Source organism: Eschrichtius robustus, chromosome 13, assembly GCF_028021215.1.
Source record: "Eschrichtius robustus isolate mEscRob2 chromosome 13, mEscRob2.pri, whole genome shotgun sequence".
Taxonomy (NCBI): domain Eukaryota; kingdom Metazoa; phylum Chordata; class Mammalia; order Artiodactyla; family Eschrichtiidae; genus Eschrichtius; species Eschrichtius robustus.
Genome location: NC_090836.1, coordinates 23520859 through 23545762, shown reverse-complemented (window position 1 = coordinate 23545762; position 24904 = coordinate 23520859). Strand labels below are relative to the sequence as shown.

General features: G+C 41.8%; 1 protein-coding gene across 8 annotated transcripts in view; it reads right to left on the bottom strand.

Annotated features, from left to right (window-relative positions):
* Positions 1 to 24904, bottom strand: part of PPFIBP1 (PPFIA binding protein 1) — a 175718-nt gene that overhangs the window by 142810 nt on the left and 8004 nt on the right. Inside the window, exon 2 of one of the 8 annotated variants that reach the window (XM_068561792.1) lies at positions 20774 to 20853. The exons of the other annotated variants lie outside the window; for them this stretch is intronic. The gene's annotated coding sequence lies outside the window, so the exon portion shown is untranslated. The remainder of the gene's footprint in view (positions 1 to 20773; positions 20854 to 24904) is intronic. 8 annotated transcript variants of the gene reach the window in all.

Below are 24904 nucleotides of genomic sequence, written 5' to 3'. Positions count from 1 at the left end.
AAAGGGGGGGGGGGGAGGATAAATTAGGGATTTGGGATCAACAGATCCACATTACTACATATAAAATAGATAAACAATAAGGACCTACTGTATAGCACAGGGAACTATATTCAATATCTTGTAATAACCTATAATGGAAAAGCATCTGAAAAAGAATATACATATGTACATATATGTATAACTGAGTCACTTTGCTGTACACCTGAAACTAACACAATATTGTAAATCAACTATACTTCAATTTAAAAAAAAGAATATTTACTGTGGAAAAAAGAATTTGCCCACCTGGACAATCAAGGCTACTCTCTATATCTTAAAGTCCACTGATAACTAACTGTAATTTGATCAGCAGAGTTCCTTCACAGCAGTACTTGGGTTACTGTTTGACTGAACAACCAGATGACAGGCATCCTGGGAGGGCATCTTTATAATTACACCTACCACATTCATTTATATTCTGAGGTTAAAAAAAAAAACCCGATGACACAGGTATTCCAATCTACCTGGATTTTTCAGCGTATAATAATGAACTGGCACTGCTCTTACATGAGTTAATTCGATTAAACCTGTAAATAACTCTGCTAAATAAATATTATCATAACCATCTTTATAATCAACAAAACTATGGCTCAGAAGTTAACTCGCCTGAGGACACAGGAACTGGAAGTGAGAAAAGTAAGAATTAAACCTGATGTTAGCAGTCTAAAAAGCCCATTTCCTCTAAGATTTCTGAAAACATGGCACAACTATGACTTTAAAAAAAAAATGGCTTAGTTAATAGTAATGGGAATAAGGAATAGTGATGTTTAAAGTGGAGGGGAAGGAAACCCAACAGGAGTTAGCAACTAATTAGTTCTGTAAATTAAAGGTAAGGAAAAAATAAAATCAAAGCCAACTACCATTTGAAGGACAAACTGAGGTTAACAAACCATGTAGGTCCAAAGAAACCTGAGTAATTTCTACCAAGAGGATGTAGAAGACAATTTACACATTTACATTATCAAAAGTCCTAATAATTTTGAAAATTACAAACTAGCCATATAATGGAATACTAGTCCTAATGCTAAGCAGGCTACAAAATACCATGCATAAGATTGTGCATGTGTACATATTCACACACTTTCACTTATTTTATTCAACAAATATTTCTGGAGCATCTCTTGTGTCCCAGACACTTATCTAGTGGCTGGGGATATAGCAATAAACAAAAAACAAAGTCCCTGCCTAGAAACAGCAAATACATAAACAAGTGAAAATATAAGAGAGAGTGATAACACCATGGAGAGAATAAAGCAGAGTAAGGAAACAGGGAGCTCAGAGAGAAGGGTTGTTATGTTGTATGAGATGGTCAGGGAAGGTGACCCTGATAGGATGACAGCAGAACACAGCACTGAAGGAAATGAGTGAGCCACGCAGTTCTCTGGGGGGAAGCTTGCAATAAGCAGCGGGAAGAGCAAGAGCAAGTGCAAGTGCCCTGGGGTAGGAGTGCACTTGGAGAACTAGAGGAACGGAGAGGAGGGAGTTGTGGCTGCAGCGAAGTAAACAAGGTAGGAAGAAGCAGGGGGAAAGGTCAGAGGAGTTAGAGAGGTTGGGGGCGGGAGATGACAAAGGACTTCTGTGCCATTTTAAAGACTTTGGAAATGAGAAGCCATCAGAGGGTTCTGTATACAAGAAAAATCATATATAGTTTATCCATAAATAAAGAACTGAAGTTCAAAACACCAAATCTAGCAATAATTACCTCCTCATGATGAGATGATTACTTATGAACTTTTGTTTGCCAGTATTACTTATGATTTAAAATAAAAGTTTCGGTGCATGGAATGTCAAGTTAGTTTTCAAGTGCACAGAAGTGAACCACCAGTGGTGCTCGGGGGACAGCGGTTAGGCTCCCGGGCTCTGGATCAGGAGGGCTGGATTTAGTTTGCTCACTTTGTGTCCATTCGATTTGCCCAACATGTGTTAACCTCAGTCCACTCAGCTTAAAATGAAGGTAATAATACCAATCTCTTCTGGCTGTTCTGAAGGAGGAAAGCACTCGCATAGTATTGAGCCCATGGAAGAGTCCCCAGAGCTGTATCTGTTAGTATCACCTCCAAGCACAGATTCAGCCAGGCCTGCTTTATGCACCAGCTAAAGTGTGCCAGTCATCTGCAGCATGCATGGGATGCAGATCATGTGTTAACCTAACCTGGGCTTCCTCCCTGCGTCTCCCTCTGAATACCAGTCCAATCTAAAAGATAGCACCAGTCCAATTTAAATTAATTTCCAAAACCCAAACGGAGAGAATCCATGAGGTTCTGCAGCAAAGGATGCCAAATCTAAACCATGGAAACAAATGAACTTATTTTGCATTTAATTCATTCCTGAGGTTTTGTGAACTCATCTCTCAGGCAAATCTGTAATCCTTTATTTCTTTATTCTTTATTTTTCAGTCAAGATCTAAGCCAGCCAATAATTTATATTTATATTTTAAATTTATATTTAGAATGCAGGATTACTGACTGCTGCTTGAGAATAAAAGAAAAACTTGGATTTTCACAGATTAAAAAAGCAATAATATATATTACACAAAGACAAATTTCTGGGTGCAAATTTTGAAAACATTCAAATGTGTAAAGTTTTCCATGTGTAATTTTTACCTGTCAACACAAATTCTCTCCACAGATGAAGAACTATTACAAAGACTTCGTTTTATCATTAAGAAAAGCCTCAGCCACTTGCATTCGACATTCTAGTCTAAATGACAATTACAGTGTTTTTGTCTTCTGACGGGGAGGAATAAACAACTTTACCATCTCCTAGTCTGTGTGTCTTCTCTAGAATGTCAGCTTGGCCCAATTACATTTATTTTTCATGTAGGGAAAATAGCAGGGTTTGTTCCACATGGGTGCTGGGTATGTGCATAGAAATTTCACCATTTAATTTTTGTGTCTGGAAGGAAAGGAGATTATAATTATGCCATGAGGTATAACTATAATTAGGTTTTCAAATATCATAGGTATCCCTATGAACCAATTGTAAAATAACAGAGAGTTCTGGTACTGTGTTACTGGGTTGGCTTTTTTTCCCCCTTGAACCATCACATTCCTCTAACCTCAGGAAGAATGAGAAAATCTTACAGTTAAAAAGGTTTTTTTTCTTTAAAGATAAAGAAACTAGGCTACTACAAACTGTTACTAGTATTTAGCACTGATGAGACTTTCATATGTACTTGTTGGTGCTTAAAAAATCATTATGGTGGCTATGAGTTATATCCAGCAAAACAGGTTAATGGCAAGTTTAGGTAAGTACATTTAACCTCGTTACCTCTGGTGATGCTAATAAGACTTTGCAATGACGTAACTTCCTAACTGAGGTCGTACAGTACACTTTACACATGATCCTTTATGATTATTTTACAGAAGATAAAACACATGTACAATTTACAGGTATTACACAAGTCTAAGCAGCATGTCTGTGTGTGTGTGCGTGTGTGTGTGTGGGATTTTTGTGTGTGGGGGTGGGAGGCAAGGGGAGTATATACTGAAACGATTTTCCCCAGTTGTCCCCCCAAATGAGTAAGATATTTCTTGACCCATACAGAATAGTGTGCATGACATATAACATATAATATCCTGTATAATTACGCATATTCCCACTTTTCTGTACTGCTTCCATCCTGGGAAAGAAAAAGACAAAACGAAAATAAGCATCTTCAATTCTTGGTTGTATGATCTAATTACTGAAAGTAGCCCTGTTCGTTTAAAAATCACAGTTACGGGCTCTAAACACCAAATAATCTTGGAAAGACCAGGAAAGTCTTTAGGGAAAAGGCAAAGGTATAGGAAACAGAGTATGTGGACATGCTAATAAAGCATCTGTAGAATATAAAATGCCTAATAATTGTATTCCAAAATATTTCAAGAGCCAACTTCCACTCAAACATACCCACTCATTACTAAAATCCTATGAGTGTATAAAGTGTACACAAATACCCAAAGTCAAATGCAGCATCGTGGGGCTATGCTGAAGCAATGAACGGACTCCAGGAAATAAAGAAATAGAGCTTCAAACACAATAAGATCCTCTAAACAACTGAGCGATTCTCAGCATCCAGAATTACCAGAAAACAAACAAAATTAGAGAATCTACTTAGAAATCTATAGGGAAGAGAGAACTTTCCTGAATACTTGGAAATATAAGAAAGCAGTTCACATTCTAGTAGTTCCAGGTTTGTCCCCAGTGAATCTGCATCACTCATTTCTCATATAAAACCTATTACGGGGAGGGGTGATTTAGCACTTAGACAAAATATAATATGCCTACAGTGTTGGAGACTTTTTACGAACTACCTAGTGGTAAAAATAACATAAGTATAGGAGCTGACAGAGTTCTTGTCGGTAGCAAATGTAGCCATGTAAACATTTATATGGATTATCATTCTACAGACTTTCAGGTACTTGATAAACATCTTCACATTTTTATTTTTACAGAGTATTCCCTTTCCTTGTGGAAAAGTATTGTTACCATGATGTTACTCCTAAGAACTTTAGTTTGATACAAAAAAGCTCAGCATGAGGAGAAAAATTTTTCCTTCATTAATTTAAAAATAACTCAAGCTCCACGAGATTTCTAAAGCAGATTCCCTCTTATTTTTCCCAAAATACATATGAAGCCAGTAGCAGAGAATTATCAAAGAGGACTCAATGAAATTTCAGATTTTGAAATTAAACAAAATCCAAGCCACCTGGACAAGTCAGTAAGGCCTGTCTCAAAATGGGTTTTTGCGGGGGGCGGGGGAGGGCGTGTAAAAGGGGGGTCCTTTGACATTTTAAGACCCTTAATCCCCCTCTCTCCCCCTTCCTCCAAGTATATATGCCTGAGCAAATGTAAAATAATCAATCTTCTTAGAACTGCAGGCTTATGTAGGTTAAATTATTAGCCTCCAACAATGCAACAATTCCAAGAAGTAAGAGGTTAAATGATTTATTAGCAATTCTGCAAGCCATTCTTCCAACGTGCCTTCTCCTGGTCAGTGCTGGATGTCAGGGCTGTGTTTGCCTAAAAGTAGCCTGCAAGAAGAAAACTCTTCTAAACCAAGACAAGTTCAGACTGCCAACAGCAGAGCACAACAGATGCTTCCTGTTCCTTCAGTAAATGACAACAATCCTAATGTGGATGACATTCCTGATTCTTGAGAGAAAGAAACAATAAACATGAGACTCCATGTTGAATTCCTAACTCCTGTAAACCTAACCTCCTATCAAATCTTTCACAAAATCTGTAAAACTAGTAATGCAAGCTAAGCCCTCAACAGCTAGTCTTTTATCAGTTGGGGGGTAATACCATGATAGCTTCTGTTTAATGATACCCCAAAACCGGTTTTTCATTCGGTGATAATGTTAATCACTGGCAAAGAATGGAAACCTTGATAAAGACGCAAGTCTCATGCAGTATTTCTTTCTTTCAGTATTTATGTGTTTCATTAAAATACAGAAATGAATGTTAATGGCCATGGGAATGGCCATATTAGCCATCTGTATGTCAGAAACCTTACAGTCAGGCATACAGAAAATCAAGAACCTACATCGAAACTTTGATTTCTCCAGCAGATCTTGGAACTAGCGTATCAACCACAACAAGATGACTCAAAACCAGCATGTTATTATGCCAAAAAATGCTTTCCTCCAAAAGCAACAGATGTATTCAGGCAGTAGTTTTATTCTGTGGGCTAACTGCTAATTTCAAAATATTCTGTATTCATTACTCATAACTCAACTTAAGTTTCACAATTTAAGTTTTAAACACTGAATGAAAGATTAAGATTGACAAATAAATAATTGGGGTTTCTTTCCAATGCACAGCCTCTCTCAACCATAAGACTATGATTTAAGCTATTCATAATTTTATGTAAAATGGTGCCCAGCATGCTTATAAGAATAAACATACTTGATAATAGGATCAGGACCATTAACATAAAACAGAGGCTTTTTTCCCCCAAAATAATATTTCTTAAAAGGATTTGAGCCAATGGAAATACAAGCTTGCTAATAGTAAAAGGCTTTAATGCTTTAATTCTGTTTTGCAGTGCTGTTTCATAGCCAAGTTACTGTCACTCCTTCCAGAAAGGGGGAAAGTTGGGTTAAAATATTTTTTGCCTTCAACCCTGATTTATGATTTCCTCTAAAGAAAAGCACAATTTCTGCCAAGAAGAGGAAAGCAAGGCTTAGCTTTCACATCAGGAAGGAAAAAACCAAACAAACTGGTAGCAACCTTTTTTGCATATAATAATCACTATTATTTAGCCCACTCAAGTGAAACACAAAACCAAAGAAAGGAATAAGGAATCTCGAGTCTTAACAGGATCTGCGGAAAATAAGGAACGAGAAAAGCCACGTTTAGAGAAATTTCCAGAGGTTTTCCGGCTCTCATCAGAAACAAGCAGTTATTGTACTTTCCATGACCTGTGCCACAGGAAAGAGATGCCTTTCTTCCACCATGCTAGCTCTCTGAATAAAATAATTTTTGAGAAGAATCAGGAGGAGCTGGCTCTGTGATTTTTACAAAATCACAGAACCTTATTGTTGAAGGGGACCTGAGCCAACATCTACATTCAAGCGCCCACTCAAAGCCTGAATGTTTTCTGATGCATCTGGATGAATCCTGCCACCTCCTCTAAATGGCTAGACTCACTCGGTTACCGGAAGGGCCTGCCTTCCCTGAGTCAGACTGCCCACCCTACCCCAGCCAGTTCAGGACTATCCTCAGGGGTCAAACAGTACAAGCCTATTCCCTCTTCTGCTTGACAAGCAAACAAGTTTTATAACAGCAGCCCTGTCTCCCTTAACGTCCTAGGACATCAAGGCCCAGTTCTCCAAACCACTCTTAACAGGACACGATTTCCAGACCCTGGTCACACTGTCTCTACACCCCACCACTGGAAACCTTCCGATTGAGCAACACTCCTCTTAAAATGGAATGTATGGAGTCCAGCACTAGAATCTCTGACCTGGAGCACAGAAGGACCATTATCTCCAAGAAGCTGATCACTAACTTGCATTACATCTGCTAAACATAGTTAGCTTACCTTTCCTTAACTTTCTACTAGCAGAGCATCACAATGCATGCACTTGAAAACAACCCCTGGAAAGCTTTTGTCAAACCAAGTTATGGCCACTTTTAATTTTTTAAGATGTAAATTCACAACATGACATATAACCCTGTTAATTAAGATACTACCAGCTTCTCTTTACCATGTCACGTACAGATTATTTTCTGGATTTTGACTGTCATCAGTTGTCTCTCCCAGCTATGTTTCAACCACAATTCCCAGCCACTGATGAAAATGCTGAATAAGAACCCTGTGGTGAGCTAAACTCCAAATCATTTCCTCCTAACACACATTTTTTTTTTTTTTTTACCAGAGAAAATACAAATTTTCATAGAGCAGTCGTTTTAAATAGAATAATCAGCTTCACCAGGCTGAGAGATCTGCTGAATGGCAACATGTAAGGAATAACTGATTAAAAACAGTTTTGTTGGCCCGAGTGTGGTAGCTAGCTACACCAGCACCGGCACTGTCTTGATTACTCTTGGCTATGCACTATCTCCAGAACTTAGGACTCTGGACAGGACTGCCGGCTAATGTCTACAAGGTGCCAGTTTTAAGGCATTTACCATAATACATATCTAAGCACTCAGTGTTAACCAGATGGGTATTGTTAAGTAGCCGTGGTATCAAATTAAATTTTGTTGAAACACTGGCATTCCCCAAAGTCGCCTTTTTGTGCCCTGCTCAATTTGTGAGACAGCAGGTTTATCCAAGGCACTTAGCAAGGCACCTATAAACTGCCTCTATAGTTATTTAAATAGTGCACATAATTCAGAAAGCATCCTAGTTATTCAGTCTGGGAGACCTGGAAAAGGGAAAAAATAGTAGGAACCCTTTAATCATTGGCCACAGCCAGTTCCATCTCCCTGTTCTAACAGAGGACACTCGAAAATGGTCTCAAAGGTACAGGGAATTACTAAGGGAATCGGATGAGGGGCAGGGATAAAAATGATGTGAATGGCACCCCCGGTGCATGCTGGGTCCCTGAGCTAAGGCCCAAAGTGACCAAGGAGCGTTCTTAGGGGCCTTTTCCTATCATCTCATTGCAGATAAACTCTGTAGACCAGAATTGTTTTCCATTCAATTCATAGGTCACCAATTCATAGGCAATCAGTGACCCCCTAGAGAGTTAGCCACATAACTCGAAGGCTGCTGACTGAGAACTCATCAAGCACGGGGACTTTTCCATCACACGTCATACAGAATATCAGCCCCATAATATGCCGGGTGCTTTGGCTTCTGCAGGGCAATTTATGAAGTCAGTTCATACATGGTAGACGGGTTGGTTATCCAGCAGGGCAACCAAAGGCCTCCAGCCTCCGGACAGTTAAGAGGGCAGTGGGGGCAACCTATCTGTAAGCCAGAAAGGGCTGCAGGAAAACCCAACACAGCAGGGCACAAAACAGCATTCACACAGTGCCCTGGTGAGCACAATCCCCAAGCCAGCTGGACGGAGCCACGATAGTGGCAGCATTGTTGAGGGCCCGCAGGAGAGATCAGACTTGTCAGTCACCAACTTGAAGAAGTTTTGCCTGAGTTATCTTTATTTTCAGTCGTCCCCTGCCACCCAACCCAGGGCAGTGACCAGGGTCATGCCAAAGTTTATTAAGTTCAGTGTCACCAGACAGCCTTGAACCAGAGAAGGGGAGAAGAACCTTTCCCCCGTGAGACACAGACTTGGAATCACACGCTGCTGCAGTGGGCTGAAGACGGATGCATTTTCCTCCCCCATCCTCCGCCCCATTTGTCCCTTCATCCCGACCTCCAGGTTCCATTACCCAGCTGGGCCTCTCTCAAAGCTACCCAAACAGTTGTTCTCTGCTCCCACCATCCCTCCTCTAAGCCTACCCACAGTGTCAGCGTTCCTGACCGCAGTTTAGGGCAGCTCAGCGAGACACTGGCTCTGGGGTTGACTGTCAGGGATTATTGCAGCAAAAGGGCATCTTGACGCCGAAACCTATCGCAGCTCAATTCTCTTCATTAACAATGAGTCTCTCTATTCAGAAGATGTGGAAGAAAAATGTCCACAATACTTTCCCTTTGAAATGCAGTCTGCAGGTGATCGAAATTTAAAACATAGCATCCATTTCAATTCACTGACTATACAACTCAGAGACGAACTCAACATTTGGCGTTAGGCAGGCACCCTGGTGAATCAGAACAAAAGCCGTGTTAGAATTGATTAGAAATGTTTGAATCAAAAGATTTTAGAGCCTGAGAAGTTTGGGAATACCTAACGCACCCCCCTTGTTTTAAAGGTAAGGAAACCGGGGGTCAGGGGTTCCTGAGGGACAAAAATAAACCTGGAATGCAGGTTGCGAATCAGAAATCAGGACTCCATGTTCTGCAGGCTCTTTCAGTATCTTTAAATATCTCTGTCTACTTATGGACCAGAGTCTGTCAAAATTTATTTTTAAATGACAGAAAATCTGTCCAATTAAATATATTCTGCTTTATTTCTAGATGGCAGCTTGACTCACAATCTTCACAGCCTTTAACAACACATCAACTTGAGATAAAAATCATTAATTCCATAAAAGGAATAGGAGAAAAATGAAACGCTAAGTACCAGCTGAGTTGCCACAGAGACTTTGGTCAGTCAGCGCTGTGAGCACACGGGGTTCTCCAGGGGCCTGAGAAGGCAGGACATAACATAAAAGCTGTCAAAAGATGACTCGGCCAGTCATCTGCAGGTAACTTAAATTACACAATGTCATCAAGTGTTTTGGTTTTATTTTCCTATTTTGGCGATTTCCAAGACCTTCCATGCAGTCATCCCTCTAGTTCTCTAACAACTTCCTAATTTACAATGTTCCTTTTAAACTATGTCACTTGCTCTTTGGACATGGAAAGGATATAAATTATAAATAAAGTCAGTCCCTTCTAGTTAATGCCAGGTTTGGAAAGATGGGACTAGCAGAGGTCTGTAACCTAGGGTAACCACGATTATTTTTAGCATCATAGGGGCAAGGGATGGAGAGGTGGACATTCCTATCTTAGCTGAGGTGCCACCCCCTTGGGAATTCTTCCTGACCCAGGCCTGGGTTAGGTGCACCCAGAGGGCAATGAGCACCCCTCTATCAGATCACAGTCTTCTGGAACCTTAACCAGATCTGTCACGATTATAAATGAACTTGAACTCGTAAGTACCATGTTACAGAATTTACTTTTAGTACGAGCTATGTGACCTCAGGAAGTTTTCCGTGTCAGTTTTCTCACGTGAAAATGGGAATAAGAGTACCTATCTCAGTCTCCTTGTTTGTAAAAAAGAATATACAGTATCCACCTCAGAGTGATTGTAAAGATTAAAATGCTCTTATGAATTATAGCACAGAAAAGCATTGCAACATCATAGGTAGTCAATAAACAGCAACTATTGTCATACTGCTGCCCTTACAAGTCCTAACTAATACATTAGTTGTCCTCTTCTCTGTGCTTCTTTTAATCTTCACCAGCTAGATAGATAAGCCCTTGCGTGTGATGGGGAAAAACCCCCCCGCAAGATTTGAAATCAGACAGGCATGGGGTAGTATCCAGACTCCGCTATTCACTACATTTCATTAATTAAAAAGATATACTTTTTCACATTTTAGCATCACAGAAACTGAAATGCGTCTTAACAGTCAGGGAAATTGGACATTATCTCTGATCTTGAGCAAGTTATTTAATCTCTGTAAAACTAGTGATATTGCCTTCCTCTCCTAGGGTTGCAGGAAGGCACAAATAACATAATCATGCAACCCCCTAACACACGACAGGCGGCCCCAATTTGCACCTCTATGGGTCCAGTGTCTTGTATATAAAAGACGCTTAGGAGGTGAATCAATATTTACGTATATAGAACGGAGCATCCCATTATCCCTGGAAATTTTAAAAAATAGGACCCAGACCCATTCCAAGCTAATGTGTGTGCAGTCCCTGCAGGAGCGGCCTACAGAAAAGGTCAGGGCCTTTCAGAACAGGAACTCTGAGGAGGGGCCGTGGACGGACACCCAGAGCCCCGTGCAAGGACCTGTGGCTGCTTCCAACAACCTACCCCGAGCCTCGGATTACCGTCCAGGCCCCATGCGGGGCCACTGACGGCGTCCAAATCCCTGCCGAGACCCAGGTCGGGTTCAAAGTTCCTACGGGGAGGCCAGAAAGTACAGGAAGGTGCTTTCTCCAAATCCAGTTATAATTCCTGACACATAACAACAGTTACCTAGCGTGGAGCATTTACTTCATTAAGCCCCACTTCACTCTTCACAATAACCCTGTGAAACATAACCAACTGCATCAGGATTCCTGTTTGCTGAGGCCCAGTGTTTAAGTCATACCTCTTATTAAGGGGCAGAAATCCACCTGGTTCCCAAGCCTGTGTCCTTCACCACCGCGTCTTCTCTCTGGGAGGTTATGAACATCAGCTGGAGAAGGAGGCGAGGTTCTCCCAAACTTTGAGGTCTCGCTTTCAAAACAGCCCGAAAGCATCCTTCCCACGAGGGTGTCAGGCCCTCCTGCTCCAGGTGGATAGAGGCAGATGGGGTAGACGGGTGGGGCAGTTCTGTGTGGAGTGAGTTTCAGTGGATCTCCAAGCCCAGTTGGTGCTGCCTCTGTCCTGGGCCCTGGCCAGCCCTAACAGGTGGTGGTTTTCATTTGACCTTTTCCCGCGTCACTCGTTCATGATTTATTTCCCATAGCTCCAAGTAGCACCCTGCAGCTCACCTCTGGCCCTTCCTTTCCTTGATAGGCTTCCTCCATCTTTTTCTTTTCCCTTTTTTAAAACTTCTGGTTCTTTGAAAGTTTCTCTCCTAGTGACAGTTATTTCTCTCTACACAGGACTGCATTTCCTGGCCAAGAAACTTTTCTCTATTCATCCTTTGCAGATGTGTCACAATGAAAAGTCATAGTTGGAGATTCCTCATCTGAACTTTCCAGAACGCCAAGGATAAATGCACACGTGCAGGCATGTTTAGAAAGATGGAGAAGCCAGAGGAAGACATGCACAACGTGACAACTTTCCTTGCCCCCAATTAGGATGTCTGCTCCTTGCACTATCAGATCTCCTGAGACCCCAGGGATCACATGGAGAAAGATCACCCAAGTGGAGGGTTCGAGAAGATACACTGCACGCATTTGACAGTGTCCCCTTCAGCCTTTCCTCTACGGCAATCACTACGCTGCCTTAATCTCCTTCTCAGCTGAGGAAACCTGGAGAGCTTTTTATTTCGTGCCGTCTCCCATTTCTAGGCAATACACTAAAGCAGCTGGTAAATCATGCAATTACCAAATCATCACATCCCTCCAAGAGGTTCAGAGATGTGTGTTTTTAATACAGAAGCTAAGGCCAAGAACAGCTGCATAACAGACAGTGACCTATTTATCTCTCCACTCCACCCATGGTGGAAACAGGTTGGGAATACCTCCCATGACTTGGCGTTACAGAGTTCCTGGGTGATAATGCAGACTGAGGCAAAGAATACAAGGGCTACTTCACTGCTGAGGGGGACTCACTGGAAGTGAGGTCCATCGGTCAGGACACACAGACTCTATCACCTTTGCTGGTGCCAGGCCCGAATCATCCACAACACACCCAAACTATTAAGATGATGGGTCGGCCGAACCCACCACCTCCTTCACTTACTAAAAGATAGAAAATGCTGGGGAACAGTGCTCATTTTTGCAATATGGCTTGATCTGCAGTTGGAAAGATATTACGTACAACTTTGGCCTTGTTTACTCATCCCACTCACCCCACAAACTATGCCAGACAGTTTCAGACGCTTGCAGAGCACAACTGGCTTTTGGAAATGCCAGAAAACTGATTCGTTTTTTCAAAGTACATTAACTTATCCCTTGAAAATGTGACTCCTAAACCATTATCCTCAACCATGACTAAAATACTGTATCAGGTAACTTCAACAGACGCTATACGCCCTCACGTTTGCCCTCCATCCGTAGGGTCCCCTGGAATGTTCTGAGTTTCATGGTCTGTGTGCTTTACCTGCCTTTTGTGGTGGTGACCCACCAATCCTATAAATTCAACATGAATTAAATACCCCAGAAACAACTGCCTTCATGTACACATATGATGAATATTCCAAACATGCTGTAATTCATGCTTGGGAAAAAGTACTTAATTACGTGTCAGCCGTTTCACAAATATAGAAGCTGTCAGCCGTTTCACAAATATAGAACCTGATATACCATAACCAGGTGTAAATATTATCCAAGTGTCTCAAACTTCGGAGAGGCTAGAGATCTGTTTGATTTATCATTAACGGAGGGGTATGACCTCTTCCTTCAGTTTTGCTAACGGATGCAAACTCTCTAACTTTGCAGATAAAGGGACTTACCATACTGCTGGGATTTTGGTGCTACATATTTTGTCTGTTTCTCTCTTAAGGGATTAGATTCTTTGGGACAGGGTAGTGGTCACTACTGTGCTCCAACCAGACCCCATTTTTAGGGCCAGTGCACCCATGCCCAGCTGCTGCCGGCTCACAGGGAAGGTCCTCAGCCAGTGGCAGGACACAGCTTCACCCAAAGTAATGCCCCCAGAAGGGGTGGCCAGGTGCCTACCACTGGCTGATTCAGGGATACATAGGTCCAGCAGCCGGGGCCTCAGTTACACCCACACTGCCAGTCAGCTTGTCCTCTGCCCAACCCTGCTGCCTTCTTTTCCTCACCCCTAAACTCCTTCAGCATCCAACTCCTGGTGTGCTTCCAGCCAATCCAAAAAGAGACAAGCTGTTTTCTAAGTGTAGAAAGTTATTTTTTAAATCATACTGAGGAAGTTACAGGCCCTAGAGGGACATGTTCTATCAAAGGTCCTATGAAGGCTGAAGACAGTCTTTGAAAAATACTTGTGATTCCGTTTAAAAGTTACACAGTTTGATAATCAACTCAGACCACTTTCTGAACACCAACCCAATGCAGTCAACAGGGACAGGAGTTTAAATAATGCCCAGGAGTATCACAGTTTCACAAGTAAGGGAGGTGAGACATCGCCAGGCGAGTGATCTGTGCATCACAACATCACATCACGTGGTACTGGAAACTGACACCAGACCACAGGGTGCCGAGCTACGGTTTTTACCCTTGCCCATTCGAGTATACCCCCTCCCCACATAAGACACACATGCTTTATAACCTACATCAGAGGAAATCTTTACTCTAAAGCCACTTGAAGAGAACAGTGCTACACAGATGTATGACAATGAGTCCTCAACACTTTATTCCCAACATTCCAAACTTTTAATAACAGGGAACAATTCCTGGAGCGGAACGATTATCGATGACTTTGTACTCTTTACTGCATCCCCGAGAAAGCAGGTGGCAGACAGGCCTGCGTAGGAATCAAGAGCTACTACTACCACGTTGCCCAGGAGGCAGCACACCATCTCCCAGATAAACCTCAAGGAACTACCTAGTCATCATCCAGGCTCTAGTCCAGGTTAGGGTCCAGGGATGGAGTTAGGGATGTCACAGGAGTAGAAATCAGAGGAAAAGCAGGTGCTTGCACAGTGCCTGTATCTTATTACCAGAGGTTTGGATTCAAAATGTTAAAAATGTAGATAATGTATTCTCTATAAAAAACTCAACTTAAAATCATACTACTGCTTAATGTTTTATAGCTTTTCACACGCTGTCTCATCTGACATTCACAGCTCTCCCTGCAAGGGCTGGGCTGGTATTTTTAATCTCAACTTTATGCCTGGTTAAGTGACTTGCCCAGGATGACACAGCTGATCAATGTTGGGATCAGACTGCCAGATTCTTGGTTCCAAGGTCCTTTCATATAAAATTCTGCCAATTTGCAATTTGTCTACATATTTCTCCAGGCTTGTGTACAAAGCCCCAAAACCCTGCCTCCCTCCTTCTGCCTTTATGGCCCCCACCTTCATACTACAGACCTATATTTCATGGGAACAAGGACTACTGATGGCATGGGGTCCTGAACAGGGTCACAAATCACCACCAAAGGTCTCTCTGTCTCTCAGTGACTCCAAACACTCCAGACTCTTTGTTGATACAGACCACAGCTTCTGGAATACGGCTGACAAGAGACTAGGGGATCAAGTTATACGACTACCAGTGTAACCTGCTTCATTTCAGTCACATACACAAGAGGGGAAAAAAGAAGAAAAAGCTTTAAACAGCTCACCAATTTCCTAGACACAGTAATTGTTCTTAGGAAAGCCTTCCTACCCTCGTCAATAGGTTTTGCTACTGTTATCTGAGGCACTTGGTGGATTTTACTCTTGCCAAGTTGGCATTCTGTTTCTGCAATACAAAAATGCTGGGACTAAAGAGATCAGGTGGGGATGTTATGGTTTCAGGATGAGAAGCAAGCATCTCTGTGAGGCAGGTGGATGCATTATGGCTTGTGGGCATGCTAATGAGAGCTAATTACTCTACCGACGCCACAAAAGCCAACCAGTAGCAACAAGAAATGCCTGGTAAAACTTGCTGGGTTCTCAGGCTTTGTTCGAAGGGCTGGTGCCAAAATGATCTGGCTGAAGTGATGGGCACAGGGCTGAACTGGATTGTTATCTCAGGATCACAAAGCCTAGTCTTTAGTCCTTTGTATCCTGTAAATCAGTAGTCAGGTCAGCACCAATTTTATTCTTCCAGATTTAACCTACTCTCTTAACCCTTAACATCGCTACCCACTCTGCCCCCAAATGTCCACTTTGGCTGCAAATTAAGAAATCAAACAATGGGCCTGGAATTTTAGGAAAACAATTGCCTACTGACCTTTAAAATTGGGTGTGGCATTTTATAATGTACTGCACTCCGTTTGCAACATTCGCAAGATTTGGCCAACAGTTCACTCACTTTAATCCTCGAACTCAAGACATAAAAGGGAACTGAGAAATCATGTAAATTTCACTTAATCACTGATACTTAACTATATCCATGTTTCTCGGAAAGCATATACACACGGTATGAATTATATAAAAGCACAACTCTAATTTATGAATTTATATAAATTACATTTTTAAAAGGCTTTCCCATCCTTGTCTCTCTATTGCTACTAAAGAGAGGGCAGGGAATGGAAAAACCACAAGGCTACAGATCTAAATTTCTCAGAATAGGAATGAGAGCATTAGTTATTAACCCAATAAAGCCCCATCCTCATTAACTTTTCCCCATTCCAATACTAGGTTGATGTATTGTTGAAAATGCAATCATGGCTTCAGGGACAAAAAAACAAGAAGGTCCAAGGCATATCTTAAAGAAGACTCCTACAGGGTGTTATCTCTAACTAACTCCATAGAAACAAGACTGCACTGGATTATAATATAATTCTACGATAACATTTATAAATACTTGGCTCAATTTATTAAAATGGAAAAGTCTGAATAAACATACAGTAGAAGTTAAATGGTAAGACAACCCTCATGTTGAGATTCTTTAGTCAGAAGTAACAATAATATTAGCAAAGTTTTTTTTTTAAAGTGCTTAACAAGGTCTAGCATAAGGACCAGTCAGATCTAACCCAACTTTTATATGGTATGAAAAAATGAAGATTTATTTAACAACTCTTCTCCTAAGTTATTTAACAACTTTGTATTTTCTTGTGATTTTCTATAACTTTCTTTAACGCTGCTCTGGTACCTGAATGTTTATGATACATGGACAAGTAACAACTCCATGAATAATGTCAAAATTCTCAACTATGTGTAAAGGAATGCCTGAGTTATCGCCCTTCTAGAGAGCTGTCTGTGCTTTGTACATAAACACATAGACAAAGCATGTTTTATTTTGGCTGTGAGTATAGTCCTAAACTGGGGGTTCATCAGGAAATTCTCCAAGCAGAAGGATTTCAGAGAAGTAGGCAACTTAGCCACACCCGAAAAGAAAATCTACTGTACAGGAAAATAAGTAGGGCAGATAAAGAAATGCTTCTTGCACTTAAATATAAATAACATTTACTAAAATTTCACAAGTCTGAGCAGGTTTACCAGCTATTCTGAAATTTTTAAACAAAAAAGAACAAAGGCATTTTCAGCATTGAGACTAGGAAACAATCGTTACTGAGCTTCCACAATGAATGGGCCAGGTACTGTGCTGGGCATCTCGCATGTACTATCTCAATTTAACATTCCTACAAGGTAGACACTGTTGTTCCCATTTTAGAGACGCAAAAACCAATTCAATATGCTAAGACATGACTATCTTAGGGTTCCATCCAAGATATATCTGACTCGAAAACCTAAAACAGTTGCTGTTACCCTCTGCCCAATAGCATCACCAAGAAATTACACCAAGAAATTACAGTGATGGAATTGTTTCATAAGCTCCAGATTTTAATTATGCTTTTATTGAGTGGTGGTTTCCTCCAAATTAACGGCGATGAAAATAGTGTATAACCTCATAAAGTTGAGGTGAGAAGCATTTAAAAAGCCCGAGTGAAACGAATGTGCAGAACAGGTGAGCGCTGGCTGCTACTGCTACCTCCCTCTTCGGGCTTTGGCTAATGCAGCTGGTGACCTGCAGGTGAGCAGGGCTGTGGGCTCCCGCGAGTCCACTGCAGGGCAGGGAGCCACCTCCAGAGGCCGAGCAGCACACAGCCTGGAGCCTGAGAGAATGGACCTTGATGGCGAGGAGTAGAGAGGCCCCGTCTCGGCTCAGCCTATCTTCTCCTGCACTAAACAAACGAGTCGTTGTGGGCCAACGCTGTGCCAGGCACAGCCACAGGTGGCTCAGCCAGCTGCTGGTCCCAGGCACTCAGCCACTTGGGAATCTCTGGAAGGCCCCCTGCCTGCAAAAGCTCACTCCCACCCTGAGAGAAAGGAAATTTAAAACAAAACCGAATGGGCGGGGTCCCAACAAGAGGCTCATCCTTTCTAATCAACTTTCCCTATTTCTCTCTCTCTCTCTCTCTCTCTCTCACTCACACACACACACACACACACACACACACACACAGACATACACACTCACACTGATGTGAAGGGTTTCCATGGTACATAGTGGGTGCCCATATTAGACCAAGCACTTTTATCCTCATTAGGAAACTCGATAGCAGTCTACTTTGGGACAGAATTTTAAACACTGATGACTCAGTATGGTGACTTCCAGAGCAGAAAGGGTTCATCTGAATATAGATAAAGGAAGGTTTAAGATCCCCAGTGGAAAAGAAAATCAACAGATTTGACTACATAAAATTTTTAAACTTCTATATCACTAAAAACAAAAATTTTTTAATCAGAAAAATTAGGGAAAAAAACTAGGTGAAAATATTTGCAATAACTATGAGAAAGGGTTAATAAGGGTAAGTAAATGAAATACATAAACTGGAGTTTATGACAAATGAGAATAACACTAATTCCCAACTGATAAAATGGGGAAAGTATATAAACAGTTTGTTAAACAGGAAATACGGCCAACAGTCATATACATGTTTGACCTCATAAACAGCAAATAAATAAAAGAGAAAAATGAAATACCTTTTCTACTAGAAAGTTATCAAATGTTATTAAAATGAGAATATCACTGCTAATGGCAGCAAAAATTAGTAGAAATTTTTTGGCAACTGATATCAACATGGATCAAGATATCCAGGCACTGTGACCCACACCCTTTGGTTCTACTTTTGGTCATCTCTTGTAAAGATGGGAATGATCTGAAATACAGAAAGATGCTCAGCAAACATTGAAAACAGGCTGTATGTGCTGGATGGGATTAAGTAAATCATGAAACACCCATAGATGGAACATCTCACAGTCCTCAGAAATAATATTTAGAGATATTATAGTAGTGTGGGGACATGCAAATAAAACAATGTTAAAGGGAATTCCCCGGCAGTCCAGTGGTTAGGACTCCATGCTTTCACTGCCGTAGGCCTGGGTTCAATCCCTGGGCAGAGAACTAAGATCCCGTAAGCCACACGGTGTGCCCAAATAAATAAATAAATAAAAATTAAGTAAGTAAAAATAAAGTGGGACACAAAATTACACACTCAGAATATTTCAAATATGGAAAAAAATACATGAATGAAGAAAATGGAAGGAAACACACCAAAGGTAGTTGTACTTTTGTGTGGCAGGAATACTAAGGAGTATTTTTTTTTAATTGCGTCTTCTTTATGTTTTTTCTATACTAACCAAATCTTCTAGAAGGCGCATATATTACTTTTATAATTACAAAAAATTTTAATAACAGCCTCAACTTCAAATCCACAAAAAAAAAAAAAAAAAAAAACAGATGGAAATCCAAAAGCTCTCCAAGCCTACAAACACCAAAACACTGTGCAGTAGACAGGTAAGGCAGTAAGCAGGGGGAAAGTGGCTTTGTTTTAAACTTAGGGCTACAAAAACAATGGGCTTCTTGATGTGGAAACAAAAACTTTTCATGTCCCACTTATCAAAACACATTTTGGAAATTCACTAACCAAAACATTTTCCATCAGAGGATTTAAACCCACATACCAAAATTATCTCCACAGAACTAACCAGTTAAGCAAGCAGGAAGTTTATCAGGAACACCCTAAAAATTAATAATTGTTTTTACAGCTTTGATAAATCCACGCCAGCTCACGTTAGTACACGGTGTAACACACACAATCTCCAGTGAGTCTGTCACTTCTAAACAAGACAGCATGAAATCCTTTAACACACACAATCTCCAGTGAGTCTGTCACTTCTAAACAAGACAGCATGAAGTCCTTAGCGTAAGGCTTCTCCTCAGTAAGAATCACAGATATTCTGAAATTAATCTTTTTGGGGTTCACCCTCCCAAAAGCTGATTTTGCAGTCTTTGAGACAGTTTTCTTAGAGTAACAGTTAACTATGTCAAGCTCTTTGTATTCATTATCTTGTTTCATCTTCAGGAGCCTACAAGGCAGGGTTTCTCAGCCTCAGCACTACTGACATTGGGGGCTATTTCTTCGTTGTGGGAAGGGGCCTGTCCTGTGCATTGTAGGATGTTTAACAGCATCCCTGGACGTGACTTACTGAAGGTCAGTCTTCCCTCCACCCCTAGTTGTGACACAAGACATGTTCCCTGACATTGCCAAATGATTACTACGGGGCACAATCACCCCAGTTTAAAACCACTGCTACAAACTATGTACTATTGTTGCCCCCATTTTACAAATGAAGAAACTGAGACACAGCTATAGGTTCATCTAAATCCACAGCCCAAGATCAAAAACTATCCTGTCTTTGTGCACAGGGAGGAGGTCTATCTTACAATATAACTGATACTACTTGAGTCTCCTTTGCGTCCCCATGGAGCCTTGTCTAGGCCCCAATGCATATTGGCCGAATGAACCATTACTTTCATCACTTAAACATTCACTGAGTCCCTGCTGGGTAGCAGGGCCTGGCAACAAAGGCACAGTCATGGCCTTCAACAAGTATATAATCTATTTGAAGAATTAAGATATAACCAGAGATAAGTAAGCCATTTGGAGCATCAGTTTTGGGGAAAGCTTTCAGTTTCCTCATCTGTATGATGGAGATCATGCTAGTGTCGCCCTCATATTTAAGTGAAATGGAGCAAGCAAAGTTCCTAGCACAAAGAATAACTTCAAAAAACAACTAGATACCAAGTGCATGGTAATATACAGGCACAGGCATTGGCAGAATCATGGCATCTCAAAATCACTGGGCTGGAAGGAACCTTCACAAACAACCTGAACTCATCACCCACTTGGTACTTTAGCATTTAGAGCTCTAAAAATTTAATTACCTGCTTCCAGCAGAGTTTGCAGTCTGAGCTCAGACTGAGGCTCTCAGCAAGGGTCTCCCAGTGAACTACTTTAAGGGGTCCTAGAGGAAAGAGGAGGGTTTAAGCAAAGAGAAAAACAATAGGAAATGTAGAAGGTTGAACGGACTTAAAGCACTCCAGGGGTGCAGAGCCTGGGTCTGAGCACAGGGGAGCACGAAGACAAGCTTGGAGAAACAGGTCAAGATCAGGTGAGGTCACAAAGTGACACAGTGGTGACACTGACCAGGTGAGACCTAGTAAATTTTTCCCCTAAAAAAGCAACCAAGGGCCAAAAAAAACAAAAAAAAAAACATAAAAAAAAACAAGGGCTGCTACAAAGCATACACCCAACTTACATTATAAAGTTGGAGAAGTTAACTTCTCAAATTAAAAGATCAGCATTCCAATTGCTTCACAGCATTCCCTGAGAACAACAGGCAAATACATGCTCTAGATCTACGAAAGTGAAGGTTTTGCCAGAACAAAGAGTCAATTTTCCTCCCCGTGTCCACAGGTCCTCCTGTTCTCTAGGGCACCAGCATAGCCCAAGGAAACAAGAGCCCAGAGCAGCCAGATCTTCTCTTTGTTAAATCTGAATTTCAATAAGTGAAATCTCCAAAAAATTTAAGTACTGGCGTAAATTTCTTAAAATACTGCGTAGGTCAAACCAAACCTGTCTGCTGGCAGTCTTCATCCCAGGCCCACCAGTGTGAGAACTCTGCTGCAAGCCAGAGCCTGCAGGAGATCAAAGCAAGGACCAGGCAGGGCAGGGTGTCCTTGTACCAAAGGTTTATTTGGAAGATGTGTCTGGCGATGAGGTGCAGAATACAGGGAAGAGACTAACTGCAGGGTCTATGTCAGAGTCGATGGGGATGTAAACCAAGGCATTGGCGGAAGGAATGGAGAGTGATTCGGAAAACACTTGAAAGGCAAAACTGACAGTGCTGATGGCCAGGAGGGGGGTCTCTAGGATACCACACGCAAACCTGACCCACTGTAAACTTTGATAATGAAGCTGAGACTTTAAGAGCAGAATGTAGCTCAGGCTCAAAACTGAGCTCTTTGACTTCCAAGAACCAGGGCAAGCTTCATGGACTTGTAACCTGTAGTCACACACAGAACCCCAGGCTCAGAAACGCCCCACACCTGGTTTAATGCTCTGCTGTCATCATCAAGATTCCTAATAATGTAAACTTTGAACTTGTGTTTTGTAAATGAGGTCAAGATTCCTAATGAACTTTGAACTTGTGTTCTGTAAATGAGGTCTGATGGCACAGTGGACCGTGCATGTGAGCAGAGGAGATCTGTTTAATACGTGTGGCCACCATTCCTTGCTGCCCTATTCATAATAGCGTTTGCAGGGCCCCATAAGCACAGAATTTCGGTGGACTCACGATGCATGGACTTCAATAAGCCTCAAAGCGAGTTCAAGGTAAATGTGTTACAAATGCAGCTGAGTAAGCAGGTGGGTGGGTGCTGACAGCAGTAAGAGGCCATGCTTTCTATTCAATCCAGAACTTGCTGTACATGTAGAAACAAGGCAGTGTCTTTCTAAGAAACACTAACAACCAAAGAATCCTTGCATATCCTCTCTTACTCCTGTTACTCCCCTGTATTAACCAACCACTTGACGCTGAAGATGACGGCACAGAAGAAGGAAAGATAGAGCAACCCATGGTTCTTTTTCCTTTCAGTCCTTCCTTCTATAAGCCAAAGATTGATAGACTGTGCAAATGGAGACGTGAAATAAGGGTAGTCAGTTTTGTGCAGTGTTTCCTGTGTTCTGGTAGGAAGAATATACAAATGCATTTACAAACTACAAAATACTACGAAGTGTGTGACTTCAGTAATTCTGCATATGTGTTAAACACTCTTATATTTGCATTTAATACTGGCATTGCATAATATAAAGATGAACAATGAAATTCATGTTGATAGTTTTTACTTTTAATTTTCCTTCACTTAGAATGACATTAAATAGCAAATAAACACCATGATGAGTAAAGAGAGAGACTATGGGAGAAAAGGAAAAGCTTTTTATGTTAGTACCTTTAACAGCACTTTTTCCTGCTTTTTGAACAAGGGGCCACATATTTTCATCTTACACTGGGCTCCACTAATTATGTATCTGGTCCCACTCAGAACCACTGAACTCAAGAATATTATGCCCATCTAAATATGCTGCCCACGCCTGGATACGTTTTTACTGACATCATTCAAAGCAACCCCCAAAGGACCCACCTATGGATTGATGGGAGTGGTGCTGATTTTTAGTACCACACTCTTAATTATTAGATTGCTTCAGTCCTTTTCTCATCCCACTCATGTCATTGCAACAACAAATCTGCTGAAACAGTGCAACCCAATGTCTTTTGGCCAAAGATCTTTCTAGAAATAATCAGTTAAACTGAAGATTAAAGACCTTACCAGGAGCAGCATGTAATGCAGAGGTCTCTCTGCTGGACAACTCCCCCTTATAGAGTATTCCCTGGTGCTCTGGTGGTTCAGTGTTAACCAAACCCAGGCTGCGGTTCCAGAACCCGGCTGCTTCCCATCACTCAGGACACTCAGGTTTCCCCTGAGAAGTTGTTCTGCGAACCATTCAGTCTGGTGTCTAAAAATTCCTCCTTCAAATACAGTCAAGTTTTCCTTTGTCTCATTTCATTCTCCTCTTCTTTTCTGTGCCACTACTTTCCACTTCAATAAATTAATTTCCTGCCTGGAGACACATCCTGGCAAATGTGTCAGTTTGCATTGTTTAGATGAGAGACTTCTGTCATTCTTTCAAATTTCCTCTGTCCCAATAATCCTGGAGAGCCAGGCTCTCTGGAGCCTGAGTTACCTGTCTATGAATTTCCTCCCACTGTCTCCTATTAGACTGAAGAAAAAAAAAAAAAAAAAAAAAGTGCAGACTGCCTGGGGTGAACTCACTCAGCTCTTATCTCTTCCAATCACATTTTTTCCCCAGTTTCCCCCATCCTTTCTTCCATTCCATCTGAAGGAGCATTCTTACAGATTTCAAAGCTAACCCGCACTCTCCGCCTAATTTCCATCTATCCCTCTCCTTCTCCCCTCTTGTTTGCTGCTTTCATATCACCCTCTCTGCCTGGACCTTCCTCAAACCCACGCTGTCAGAGCACGAATCTCCTTGTTCAACTCCTTGAAAGGCTGGGCAAACGGGACAGCCTGAGGTTCATCACCTCCCATGTACTCCTCAATCTCCTGCATTCTGGATTCCACGTCTACTGTGCTGAAACTGCTCTCCCAGCTCACGAACAGCCAGAGGGCGGGACCGGGGGCCGTTTCTCAGACCCGTCCTTGTAACGGGTCTGCGGCAGTGTATGGCGTGGACGGTCCACTTGTGTTGCGTGTGCTTCATTCCCTTGCCACCATCAACCTCCACCTCTCTGGGCATTCCTGCTCTATCACCTTTAATAACTTTTCTTTGGCCTGACCATGTCTAAATGTCAAGAATTCCCTGAAGGTTGTGTACTTGCTTCTTTTTTTATTCTGCATCCTCTTCTTTGGCGAGTTCACCTACTCTCGCTCTTTAGGCAGCAGCCCTATGGAGATGGTCCATCACTCGAGGGACTAAACTCCAAACCTGAATTTCTAAATTCTTGCTTAACATCCTCATGTGAATAAAATCAACTAACAATTCTTAATAGCTTTTCACATGCCATGTACAAGTGGTTGAGGATACTGACCCTGAAGACTGTACCTATCTGCATTTAAATCCTGAGTCCAGTGACTTCCCTGGTGGCGCAGTGGTTAAGAATCCGCCTGTCAATGCAGGGGACGTGGCCTGGGAAGATCCCACATGCCGCGGAGCAATTCAGCCCGTGCGCCACAACTACTGAGTCTGCGCTCTAGGGCCCGTGAGCCACAACTACTGAGCCCACGTGCCACAACTACTGAAGCCTGCATGCCTAGAGCCCGTGTTCCACAACAAGAGAAGCCACCGCAATGAGAAGCCCGCGCGCTGCAACAAAGAGTAGCCCCCGCTCACCACAACTAGAGAAAGCCTGCGCACAGCAATGAAGACCCAGCGCAGCCAAAATTAAATAAATAAATTTATTAAATAAATAAATAGATAAATAAATAAATCCTGAG